The sequence below is a fragment of the Rhipicephalus microplus genome, chromosome 2 (assembly GCF_043290135.1).
Source record: "Rhipicephalus microplus isolate Deutch F79 chromosome 2, USDA_Rmic, whole genome shotgun sequence".
NCBI classification, from domain to species: domain Eukaryota; kingdom Metazoa; phylum Arthropoda; class Arachnida; order Ixodida; family Ixodidae; genus Rhipicephalus; species Rhipicephalus microplus.
Genome location: NC_134701.1, coordinates 70,036,722 through 70,049,733, shown reverse-complemented (window position 1 = coordinate 70,049,733; position 13,012 = coordinate 70,036,722).

The following is a 13,012-nucleotide window of genomic DNA, read 5'->3' as shown; positions in this document are numbered from 1 at the left end:
CTGCGCTAATACACGCTACGTTAACATGTTCACTACACGACATTCGTCTTGTCGGCGAGGTTGGAAAAGTCGTCGGCGCTGAGAGTGGCTGTGTTTGCAGGGTTGGTAGGGGTCCAGTTGTTAGAGTCCACTGTGCCGACATCGTGACAATGGGTGTCGGACAGCGTCACCATAATTAAAGTGTCGTCGCCCATCACCACAGCCGGATGAAGAGAGAGCCTGACGGACCTCATCCCGGACAACATCGGTGACAAAAGACAATGCCGGTGTCGGTTCAGTTGCTAGAATTACACCAAAATGTTGAAGCTCCTCGCTAAAAATATCCTGGATGGCCTCCCGCAGAGCCTTGTCATTGTCGCAGAGGCTCGCTGCCGCGGAACGACGACGAAGTGTCTCTTTCACAGAACGCTTGTATTCGTTTCTCAAATTTTCGATTTGCTTTTCCGCAAACTCTGGGAGCTACCGCTCGCTCCTCGCGAGAATTGATGAAAAAGCCTCTCAGGATCTTCGAGGTGGACAACCGCTACGTCCTCCAGCGGCTAGGAAACGTGGGAATACCTCCAGCGGCACAGTCAGCAAGGCAACGAAGTTCTGCTCAGACGGCTTTGAGTCATTGGATGACGACTACACAGTCGTCATGAGCTGCAATGCAAAAAGGACACTGCTACGAACATCGTCGACGGCAAGTTTTACCACTGTGCAGGCTAACCGCAGCGTTGGCGGTAAACGATACTATTCATGGCTGTGGACCACTCAGCCATCATACGGCGGCTGAAAAGGCAAGTCCTCTATTCATATATCGAATGACTCCCTCCAAATGAGATTAAAGAGGTGAGGATCAACCCACGGAAGAATGTTCTGGCAGTTGATGTTCCACACCGTAGTGCGCTGCAAAGGCTACAGTACACCACGGAAATCGACAGAGTCACAGTTAAATCAGTGATCTCCACGGAGTGTAAGGGCAGTGTTGGCGTCATTTATGACGTGTACATTTCCATTCCCGCTGACAATTGTTCTATCTTGATAAAACCAACTACAGACAGCATCCTCATGAAGCACATCGCAAGGCTCGTTCATTCACGTTGCCTGAAGGTTTCTTTTTGAGGGAGACAGTCTTTCACCACACGTCAAAGTTGGCCACGTTCGCCACCAGGTCCGTCCATACATACCGAAGCCCCTACAATGCTACAGATGTTTCAAGATAAGACATGTAAAAGATGGGACATGTAAAATGAATATGTACCAGCAATGTTGTGTGCCCGTGGTGTGCCGAACCTCATTAAAAAGATAGCTGCCACGTGACTGCGTTCAAATGCTCTAACTTCAACGGCGCTCATAGAGCGTCGTCTAAAAATTTCTCGCGAGTACGAAATGGGCGAACGGTGCTTAAAGGCATGGTGCGTGGCAATGCAACGCGCAAAGAAGCTGCTGCTACTGTCAGGCGACGTCGGCATCACCGCAGAAGATCCTCACGAAACGTGACATCTGCTAATAGAGACACGCCATCTCCCGAAAAAACAACTGACCACCAGTCGTGAAGCTCTGCAAAGACGGATACAACGAAAATAAAAGCAGGGTCAACACTCTAACTTTGTTAAGAGTGGCCTTTCTTTCCATAAACACAGCCTGATTCAGAGGTGCATCGAATCCATCCAACATCGATGCCCTCACGCACCAGTGATGTAAAGACTACTGAGGATCACAAGGTCAATAACATGTTGCAGACAATTACGAGTGCAATGCGCATGCTCCTAAGCAACATGAACACTCCGTTAGCGCAGAGCACACTGTAAGTGCTGGACAGTTTGAGTCTTGTGCTTGCAGCTCTAAGGTAAAACTTTGGCCCGCGACATGTTATCTTATTCAGAGGAGGTCAAGAATGCATCTGTCCTTCAGAGAAGTGCCAGAGCGCATAGGGCACCTACATCCGACTTTTGGCAATATGTATTCACGAACCAGTTCTCCATAACTGTGATTTGTGAGCCGAACCTGTCAGCTCACATCACACTGTCTGGATATGAGTGCTTCATGTTTTCTACTCACAAAGACCGCAGCAAGGTTTTTGTGTTCATACGGCGCGACCTAACTTATGTTCATCACCCTGTGCTCCCTGACGAAAAAAGCCAGTACGTTTGCCTAACAGTAAAAGAGAAGAAGACCACATTCACAATCATCGGAGCCTACTTACCTCCATCAAGTCGTCCAGACCGTGAGGGTTTGCAGGGAATTTTCAATTCAGCTTTCCAGCCATGGGTGATATCTTGTGACTTCAATGCCCACCACTATTTAAAGGGAAGCTCCAGTGCCAAAACTAGAGGTAGACAGAGTCTCTCGCTTTTGAATATGAACTTATCTTCGTGAATGACGGCAGCCCTACTTATCTGAGTGGATTGGCCTATAGTAGTAGTCTAGCCCCCACTTTTGTCTCACGCTCGTTCGCCAGAAGAGTGCACTGCTTTTCGAATTTGAAAACAAGGTGTAGTGACCACATTCCAACATACCGGAAGATTGACGGCTTTCGAAGTCTCAAGTTCTCCAGAGCCGTCCAGTGCACTGATTGGCGAAAATACAAGTTAATCGTAGAAGATTATGTTAGCGGCTCAACCTTTAACCTAGAGGACGCAATGAAGAGTGCCCTACAGTATAACACGCGTTCTCTTCCGGTGAGCTCATCTCGCAGTAATATGAACATTGAACTCGATAAACTGCGAGCGATTCATCGTAGTGCAGAAGGACGTTATAGTCGCAGGAAGTCATATGATGATCTGAAAGTGCCCAGTCGCACACAAAAAGTACAGCATCACAGGGACAAGTTGGATAAGCGACAATGGGTATCTCTTTGCGAGTCTTTGGATCCCAGAAAGCCTCTATCACTAATCTGGAGAACTGGCCGGGCTCTTCGTACAATCACTACTCAGCGCTACCCATTTAAATTTCTGGCACTTCACTTACGTTGCGAAGAGATTGACTTCGCCGAATATTTTTGCCGAAAGATCGCCTGCGGGGAAAATTCAACTTAGACGAAGACGCCCGACTGTTCTGTATTCTCACGTGATCTCCGATAGGAATGTTTGTTTTCAATAGAGGAACTAAATATTGCGCTTGTTCTGCGTAGAAGTTTTTCAGCACCAGCACCTGACGGCATCACCTTCCGTGCTCTGTGTCACCTAGGAGATCATGTTTGGAAGGCACTCTTGCTGCTCTACGACTACTGGCAAACTGGCATGGTTCCGTAGGAATGGAAGCCAAGTCATCTGATTGCACTTCTCAATGCCGGCTAGTCACTTTTAGACATTTTCTTTTACCACCCGAACTCCCTCGTGAGCTTTGTGGGAAAAGTTAGGGAAAGACTGACTTTAACATGTCTGGAATGGTAATTAGAGTTCTACGAAATATATCCATATGCCATGTCCTGGTTCAGACGAGGCCGCTCATCAATTGGCGGTGTAGCTGACTTGGAGACATATGTTCAGCAGCAGGAAGCCTGCAAACGGCTATCTGCTGCTCTGTTTCTTGGCGTTAAAGGGGCTTACAGAGAATGTCACCCACGCAGCCATTCTCAGCGCATTAGAAGGAGTAGGACTCGGTGGCAATATATTTATTTAGGTTCACAGCTACCCACAGGATAGGTAATTTCACGTGAAGACAGAAAATGGCCTGACACCCGAGTATTACTGTAGCCGAGGCGTCCCGCAAGGCGGAGTGCTAAGTTCAACGTTGTTCAACCTAACAATGATTGGACTAGTTGGCGAACAACCAAGCAGCGTGCCACTGTCCATTTATGCTGTTGACATGTGTGTGTGGACATCAAGTGTGACTTGACTTCCACGTCACCCTCGACTTCAGAAGGCAGCATCAGTGATATCACACCACCTACGTAAACAAGAGCTCAAAATCGCAAGTAGAAAGTGTGTTTTCGTGGCTTTCACCAGAAAGTCAGAACCAGAAAGTAAAAACAATTCCAGAACTAATCTGCGCACCCTCCAAAATATTCAAGGCCAGGCTCCTAGGACATGTCTTGGTTTACCTCGCTGTGAATTGATGGCTGAAACCTTTGCCATTGCAAAGGACTACTTGATCCGGACACTCATTATCATTGAAACGATGCGTACATACCTCGGGCAGCATGCTAGGAATCCTTCCCACCACTTGGCAACCATTGCTACTGAGAGCCCCCCACTAAATTTAGTAGAATTGTTGGTGCGCGTCGTGCATTGTTTACGTCAGGTTTTACGCCTGAGGAAAAATTGGTGTATTCTCCGTGGTGCCTGACAATTCGGCATGTACGTCTTTCAATTCCAGGAACACAGAAAAATAAAAACTGCCTTTGTCAGCCCTAAACCAATTGAGCTTGCACCTCTTGTACGAAATGTACAATAATCAAGTGCACATATACACCGATGGTTCAACCACAGCATCTATAGTTCTGGTGTTGCAGTGAGTATTACAGCTAGAGCAATCACTCTCCGAATCAAGCTGTCACACGTCACTACGTCTACAGCGGCAGAGCTTGCGGCTTTGCGTGGCGCCCTTGTGTACATCGAATCCCAGAGACTGAGTAAATGGGCTGTGTTTTTGGGACTCGATCCCGGTCTTACAGAGCAAGCAGTCACTCCTTCGACAAGATTGCCACAAACAGTTGACATACGAGGTTGCCAAGCTTCTTTACTACGGTATACAAACAGGCCACGAGGGTAGTTTTCAGTGGCTAGCTGGTCATGGTTGGATCAGTGGCAATGATTCCGCAGACAACGCGGCTCCCACATCCCACCAAGAAGAGCAGACCCTTTCAATTTCTTAGTCAAGGACAGATGCTGAAAAGCAACTACGTCACCTGGCACGTAGTCTGTGTCTGTTGGAGTGGAACATCCCAAGCATAAGACATACGAGACTCTACCAAATAAATCCTCGACTGGAACTTCGACCTCCATCCGGACATCGTCGGCGTGAAGCTTCGCTTCTTAGTCGCTTTTGGTGGGGGGTTGCCTTCACAAAAGCATATACAACCCTCATTGAATTGACCGACAATGTGGAACGTGATGCCTGTGGCACCGAAGAAAACATCGACCATCTGTCATGCCGTTGCCCTCGCTTTGCCTCTGAAAGACAGAAGCTTTCTGACGCATTGCGACAATTGGAAGATCTGCCATTCTCTATGCAGATTATACTGAAGCACCATCCTCGTCTTTCGTCGGCTAAAAAAATAGTCAAAGCCGTCTTGTGCTGTTTGAGAACTACAGGCCTATATGAACACCTACAACTTTTCTGTAGGGCCACCGCTGCATACGCGTCAGCCCATTTACTGACATTTCTTTTTTTGTCCCTCTCTCTTATGTTTCCTCTCTCTCTCATCTTTATACTCCTCCTTCTCGTTCCCCCAGCGTAGGGCAGCAAACAGGGAATGAGCCTGCTTAACCTCCCAGCCTTTTTTCTTGTTGTTTTTGTCCTCTTCCTCACCGCCGCCGTAACGAGACTAATCACTCGAAAGTTAACCGGATTATGCTGGCGGTACCGTTTCTGTAGGGCTCGTTCTATAGCTGTGGCTTCTTCCGTGAACTATAGCTACTGTGTTTCGTGGATCTTTCACAAGCCTATCAAACAGTTGGTTCCTCACGCCTTGCGTTAGGTATCGCAGCTTCGTGTCTTCCGGCATCTCGGAATCTGCCCTGCCGAAAAGACGGGTCATGTCCTCGGCGTATATAGCAATGCTCTCATTTGGTTTCCGAATTCGAGCTTCCAAGAGACGTTGCGCATTCTTCTTTCTGTCGAGACTAGTAAATGTGTCAGCCAGCTGGTTTGGGAAGCCGTTCTGTTTGGGTTTGGGAAGCTTCTTTCCCTGTCGTTGTACCATGTCTGGGCGTTGTCTTTCATGTAGAAGTACACATTCGCGAGCTTGTCTTTTGGGTTGGCCCTCTGGTTGTACTTCGCACATTGTTCGAACTGCTCCAGCCAGTCTTGGCCGTCTTCATAGGTTTTATCATGAAAACAATCAGGAATCATGGAATTCTGAAGTGCCATATGTGATGAAACGGCAGTAACCATGGTGGCTGAACGAGGAATGCGATTTATTGCAGTTTCTTGCAAGGAATTGAGCTCGGGAAGCGGCACTTGTGTGTCGACGCGCGGTAGTGACTCCGGGCTCAAGTGTCGGTTCCGCGAAGGCATGCCAAGCATGAAGTCTACCCAGCAGTAATATTATAAAAAGAAGTGAGATGGCGGTACATGAAGTGTACACTAGATGGATGGATGAATGCACGGACGGACAGACAGACAAGCAGATGGACAGACTGACACACGGACGGACGGATGGATGAACGCACGCACAGACGGACACACGGACGGAGCATGAATTGACGCATGAATGGGTGCACGTACGGATGGACTGACGCAACTGCACGCACGAACGGAAGCACGAACGGGCGCACGTACCGACAGATTGATCGACGCATCGTCCCACTCATCATCACTCTTTCTGGGGATATGCTGGGAGGTTTTTTTTATTTTGTGCTCAATGCTGTTCAAGTGGATCTATATATGCTCATGAAATAGCCATTTAGAAACTGTTCATTACGATGAGGTTCCCGACGAAGCAGCCGCTGAAAATGAAAAAAAAATACGACGCTACTTCCTCTCGAACACTGTTTTGCAAAACAGAATGAAGGTACGCTTTACTTAAGGACCGGCCACAGCATACACATTGTAGGTATTTATTATGCAACAGGTAGGACAATTAGCATAAATGCAACTGTAATATTCACACTAAAAAGCTAATTTCATACTCGGAAGTAATATTGTACACAATTAGCAAGTCAATCAGGAGAAAGATTTGAGATATTGTCTTCTAGAGTACCACGCCACAGCCAGTACATTTGAAATCATGGGCTTGTGTTGTTTTCTGGTTACGCTGCTATTTCATGACAGTGACACACCATTCCCGCTGCGGGTATTTATAGTGGATACACTTTTTATTTCAAATAAAATGTTGTGACTCTGTGCCTATTTATCTTTGTGCTGAACCTTGCAACCAGTTTTTCTGAGAGAGGTTCTGTTTTCCAGTAATTTTTTCTCTAGCACAAAATTTAGCCAGGCCCGTGCTGAGACGCTATTCAAGCGAATGAGTCATTGCTACAGTTTGACTGTTCTGCAGACAGTTTTTAATCTCAATTTATCTCTTTATTGTTGTGTTTCTCTGTAATCTTACCAGAAAAGAGTAATACAAGTGCAATCTCGTCTGATGAGCAGTTGTCTTGTTTCTGTGCTTTTGACCCTCATCAACGTGCCAGCGACTAATCCGCTGCCCGAAATGCGAGTCAAAGCCTTAAATATACCTTCAATAAAAGGAGCTTCATGTGATTTACCAACCGCGGAATGAGAGAAATAAAACGCCAGGCCTGGGTGGAAGGCGCAGCAATGTCAGAGCGAAAGCTGGAATTTCAGAGCCTTACCTAGCACTCATTGAGTAACTGCTCCAAGAACACTTGCTTGATGCCCACGCCATTATTCATAAGTTTAGAGTAGTAGGCCGGCATTCGCTACGATATTTTTGTAATTCTTTTGAGAAGCATGGTATCCGCAAAACAATTGTGAAGAATTTTCGTACCAATCGTTCATGCAGTGGCTGTCGACGATGAGGAATTATGCCTGAAATCGGTATGCACTACATATACCGTTACGAATCCTTGGCTTAGCTTTGACAACGTCAAATTTACTATACCTAGGTGCACATACCCTAGAGAACAGCAACGGGAAAGTGTGCGTGGCCGTGCAAAATTCCATTGTACAGCCTAAAAGATTTACCTAATACCGAAATACCAATATATTACCAGAATACTCAATACGAAAAGGTTCTCAGTTAACTCATGTTGGCTATAAAATTATTTGTTTTTCATATCAATAATTTATTGCTTATTCAGTAGGAACTAATTAATCTTAATTTTTTTGAAGAATGGTTTACAAAAAATCAAAGTTTTTGTTAATTTCCTTTTTGTCAATATTTCAATATAAATACAATGGTGTTTTTTTTGTTAAGCTACCCGATTCTTGCCAGATTCTTGGCAAGTTGGGTGTGAGCCACTAGTTTAGGTTCTGCATCTACATCTACATGCGCCGCAGCTGATAGCTGAACGAGAACAAACTTTTGTAATAAATTGAAGCATCGGATGACCCACTCCTTACGCTATTCGCATTGTGTGACGACTTCTTGTTTTTTCGCTGTTTCAAAACACTCCATAAGTCATATCAACACGATTGCTTTCAGGCAAGTTTGCCAGCAAGTCCCTAGCTCCGGCGTGGCTCAGTGGTATGATACTGTAGGGTTGAGAGCTGGGCTAGTTGGTGAGACATCATTTGACCATAGGGTGTAGTAGCGCAATTTTCACGGGGACGAAGAGGACAAGAACACACGACACTCTGTTCTTGTCCTCTTCGTCCCCGTGAAAATTGCGCTACTACACCATATGGTCAAACGATGGTATGATACTGGGCTGCTACCCACTGAACTCTGGTTCGAGCCCCACTACATCAATGCTTCTAGTTTCTTTTTCTTTTGCTAATTTCGCGCAATGTGGTTATGAACCCCGGCGCCGGCGGCGGTTGCAGCGGCGGACAACTACGGCGCTGCGCGAGACCCGAGTTGTGATCTCATAGCAGGTTTCGCTGTAAAACTTGCGCAGTTCTTCACGCATTTGCTTACGACAACCAGAAAGCGAAAGCAATCTTTCTTTTTTTGGTTCACTTGCTTCCTCCGAGAGCTTTCTGAACTCAGCGTCATTTCTCTCAGCTTCCGGAATTATGCCACTTTTACTAATAATGTGACAATGTTATCTGACGACTCAGTGATGTTACGCAATGTAATATCACATAATGTTGATGTGGTGTTGACGTCACTAATGAAGCTGTCATACGACGCCAGGATGACTTCACATGGTGTAGTCTCACAGTAATCACAACATTGGCATCATTTGGGTTGACCCCGACAATCACTCCTGAAGCCTTGCGAAGCGTCGGAGGTGTCCGCATTAATAAAGGAACAAGATGATTTAATCGTGCAAACAGTAGTTCCCTTTGCGATCAAGATAGCAACATATTACCGCCAAAGAAAAAAACGAGCTATAGCCTCAAGTTGTTCCGTTTCAGATTACTTCACTCACGTCGTGAGCTTGTTAATCTTGCTGTTTCCATTTTTAACCTGTATCAAGTGTATTCACAACTTCGATTAAAAAACGTACGTACAGAAGGGACCATGCTCGCAAATGACAAAGAAACTGGGAAAAAAAAGAACATTTTGTCTTCACGCTGCGTCCCCGACAAGCTCGATACAACAAATACCGAAAAGTGGAAGGCGAAAAAGCTTACCATTGTACTGAATGAATAGGAAAGGAAAAAACTTTCTGTATCCAAAGGAACAATTTTGAACTTACGAAATCCATGATTTGATTTGATTGATATGTGGAGTTTAACGTCCCAAAACCAACTTAAGAAATCCAGGACTGTATATATATGTGTCAATTCTTTGAGTTTATTTTTGTTTGATTTTTTCATCGTAATGACCAAGTTCATTGACGTAGCCCTCGCAAAAACATGGTTACAGCAGTTATTTAGTTTTTTTGTGTGTACATTTACCAAAGAAGAGGTAGTTCTCCACTGTTGGAATAAGTTATTCGTAGCATATTACGTATAATCGCTTATAGATAAGATGACAATCGAGGCTCACACTAGATCAGCACTGAAATGAGCTAAAGGTAAAAAGACGTGCTGTGGCAACAAAGAAAATTGGTATACGAAAAGAAGTTATTGAAAACATCGCAGAGCTTTATGAAGGCTTTTTTTTGTCTTTTGAAACGCACGGTGACACAATAGCAAGTAACCTACCCTACAACCACGTTTACGCACAAATATCACTAAACAATACACATACGTAGGACAGATACAGCAATAGCCCTCAGGTATGTGCCTGAGGGAAGAGTAATAGCAGAAACACATTAGACGCTCAATGTAGAAAACACACGAGACACACGAGCGCTGACTATCAACACCTTTTTCTTTGATTGTCAGTGCAATAATAATCAGAAGCCAGAATCAGTACGCACATCTGGTTTTAGAAGCTAGTATGTGAACAGGTCGTCTTAAAATCAGCGATGCTCTTTGTTCCTGCAATCATCTGAATATGAATTCCTGTCTACACGTCTCTGATACACTGATATCACCCCTGCTTCACTTTTGCTTAAAGTTACGGTTCTGTGCGCATGTGCGGTGATGCTGCCTTGGGCGGTATACGGGCACTGATAACCGAAGTAATAAAGCACTTGATAGTCAGTGCTCTTGTGAGTCATGGCTATCCTATGTGGGGCTTTTGTTTTGGCATGGTATGTTTTAATTTAGGAAAATAGACCAACTACTACAAAGTGAAGTTCCGTTGCGGCACATACTATGAGGGACAAGCATGCATACGTGGCCGAGACAGAGACCATTTCAGTTCACCTGGGCAAAAATAAAAATTATGCTACGAAACAAACATTCACTTGTTTGACGGTTACAAAAACTATCACATTTCCCCTTGACACATAACTATACAAGAAAGCCCTAACGACTCGGTGGAATCATTTCTCGTGGGCTATATACAGACACAACATGAGTTGGGATGATTCCGCGTTGGCAATCATTCACAGCAATCACCACATAACAGTCACAATGATGGACCAGATCATTTACAGTGAGACACGCTTCTAGAGAGAAATTATACCCTCGCTAGGCTGCGGTGAAGTAAGGCGACCGAAATGACAGCTTCAGGAAGCTCTTCCGGCCATCAGGACACGGTTATGCAGCTATAATGGAAGGAATTAAGGCAACGTATTCTGCGTGTGGTGCATGATGGATGCAATAAACATGCAGTACAGTAGGCAATTACCACGATCATGCTTTTGTTACAGCGAAGTAAGCTGCTAGAAAACAACCTAAATATGGAGTGTAATAATGAAGAGGAGGTTTACTTCATACAATGGGCAAGCACACATGTTACGCAACAAAATTACACGACCTACAATTTTCACGCAACCGCACGACAATATAGGGCGTTTTCTTGGGTAAACTGACCAAAAAAAGAAGGGTTGACTTAAGGAGGCATATGTGCCTCTTTGTATCACAAGTATAAACTTGAGCAATACTTTACTTTTCCTGTAGGCCATGTCTACTTTTCGTGACATTTGTAGTTATTTATATGCGATGTTCCAAGCTGAATACCCTAGTAATTCGGTTGCTGTCTTACGCTGTCCCATACTTCCATGCTGCTGTTGCATAAATGAAAGCTACTATGTTAGACTATCACTGGTAATTGAGCTGTTCGATACCGGGGAGTGTTACGAAAGGTCTTCAGCACGTTCGGCGTCTCTGCCTTACGCATGCAGAAAACCGAAGCTCCGGAATATAAATATTAAGGCTTCTTGCTGTGAGCCTGCTTCCCTGCCATTTAATTTTCAATGACCCCAATACATTGCAATAAGTGCGAAAAGTATGTCAACGACGATTTCTAAAAAACACATGTAAAACAATCGCTACTATTACAAAAGCTTTCCTAGCCAAACAGCACTATCACATGGCAAAAAAAAAGGTGTGTGTCCAGGCACGGGCACGCGACAAACCACGAAAAATCAAAAGACCACAAACACCGCGCTTGTGTTGTGTCAATCTGACATTTTGTGTCCATACCTATACGCCTGCCTTTTTTAGCATGCATTTGCGCCGGATAACTTTACTTCTTTAACTTTAAGCACAATAGCCCAATACCTAGTCCCCTCTCCCATTAAAAAACTGAAGAAAACAAAACTTGTAATTTGCTGCAGTACACATCTTTAGTTATGCATGTCAAGACTCTTCCCGCAGCATTTGCAGACACCTTGTGATCCACACAAGCACACTCAATCATACGCGTTCAGAATCGCGATGGCGACTTCGCTCATTTCAATTCGCGACATTTCCTCGCATGCATCAATTGTTGCATTCCGACTTGGCTTAAAAGTGTACTGGCACCTTTCTTCAGAGGCGAGTTTACCCTACCATACTAATCTCCCGTATAAAGAGACGGCACTGAACAACTGTGGCGCTAAGCAAATGCTGGTAGAATACCTTATTTTATTCTCAAAATGAAATCTCTCGCGGCACACCTACCAACATTAGCACTAACATGACGTCAGGCTACAGTACTAATTTTGCTGACTTCACGCAGTAGTCTGGCAAATTGCGATGACGTCAGGCACCAAAACACAAAAATGACACTTGTGCGCGTGCCTCTCGAACGGGTGCTCGGGCAGTGTGGTCATTGTCATCCAGTATACTTGTCAATGAGCTAGCGGAGTCTGTAATAGTGTATGTGCACGCGAATGCGAGATATATGCTTAGCAGAAAGCAAAGGAATCGTTTGTTTTCGAATTTGTTGTTATGGCGGCAATATTTTGCGATGTGAATTGGCTTGCGCAAGTGAAACAGGGGAAAACAAGTGCAAGCTCCAGTACTTCCAGTCCAATCAGGCGCTGAGGCAAACTTGGGCCGACCTGGTGCACCACGGCCGAGGCGGAGACTAGACGCCAACCAAGCGGAACTTACTCTGTTCACTCTGGACGCATACACACACGACATGCAGTTGCCGACCAATTTCGGATTGCAGACGGAAAACCTTTGCCTCAAAAAGCGCTGGACAAATGGTGCGACTCGGCATTCGATTCGGCGTCCAACGGCGCACGCAGCGTACGACGTTTCACGACACATGAGAAGAACGAGCCTTCAGAGCACGGTCTCCACCCACGTACGGCACCTTAGCTTGCACGCACGGAAGACTCTGTATCGTCTTTTTTACTAACCACTAAATAAGCAGCCTTACACTGCCATGCTTCCTTGTCTACTAGGATTGCTAACAAAGCCACGCCGTTGCGAGCACCAAACATCGCCACCGCCCAGAATCATTCTCAACACCGAGCGTATAGGCCTAGCAAAACCGATGATCTCAGTAGCGGCGCTGGCT